Source organism: Leuciscus leuciscus, assembly GCF_965113295.1.
Source record: "Leuciscus leuciscus genome assembly, chromosome: 13".
Classification (NCBI taxonomy): domain Eukaryota; kingdom Metazoa; phylum Chordata; class Actinopteri; order Cypriniformes; family Leuciscidae; genus Leuciscus; species Leuciscus leuciscus.
Genome location: NC_138737.1, coordinates 26,473,938 through 26,475,032, shown reverse-complemented (window position 1 = coordinate 26,475,032; position 1,095 = coordinate 26,473,938).

Genomic DNA, 1,095 nt, shown 5'->3' with positions numbered 1-1,095 from the left:
TGTCTTTTATTGCTACACATCATTTTCATTTTCGGCTGTTTTGGTGAGGATATTATCATGCCCAGATTGTTTCAAAGCTTACTGGCTGCAGTCTCTTTCTTTTCATCAGTTTATCTCTGCACTGTACGCAACAGTTTTTGTACTGAAGGATCCTTTAGCTCTTTGAATTAAAGTTAGAACTAACGATTAACATAATGTTTTATTAGTATTACTAAAATTCACTGCTAATGTGTTTGCTAGGGGTATGCTAAGGTGTCTTGAGTGATTTTAGGAAAATGCTTAACGGTGACTATAAGGTGCCCTTGTGAAAAAAAGTGCACTTAATTCTATTGAATGTACATACTCTACTTGCAGTTAATATAATATTACTGGAAAAAGCCACTTAGGGTTACTTGAAGAGAGAGTATACTTAAATGACTGTGTTTCTTAACACACTTTTAATAAGTGAACTGTAATAATGTCAAATTAAATGCTATACCATTTTAAACCATTAATAATCTTTTGTCATTCTTTAAAGAAGTAAAAAAAAAAAAATGTGTTGATTAAAGCACATGTAAAGCACTTTATTATCATTTTAACTGTACATATAAAAGTGAATCAAAATCACTACTAATTGCATTTAATATAAATTTTAACTATATTTTTTATTTCATTGTAATTTACATTCAGCTTGCACTTATTGTTTTAAAGTGTATTATTTATGTAATAAGTAGTACTTTTTAAAACCCTTTTTCACAAGGGTGTTCTGGGTTGTTGTAAGGGTTTTGCTATGTTGTATTGTGTTGGATCTATAAAAAAAAATTGTCTCAATGACCTATAGATTTGGCTAGGCTCCTACAATGTAATTCTATGGGATTTTTTTTTATCATGTTACTCATTTACCATTTGAAAACCTCTCATCGACCAACTGCATGCTTTGAGGCATCGCTCATGTCTTTAGCACAAACTGTAATGTTTGGAGGTTTATTCAAATCATTAAATGTATAAGTGTGAGCTATAGTAATACTTGGTGATGATTTGTTTTTTCTTGAAAATATAAATTTTCCTATCTCCATCAATTTGAGTGATCATGCTGAGAAGTCTCAGTATAAAACA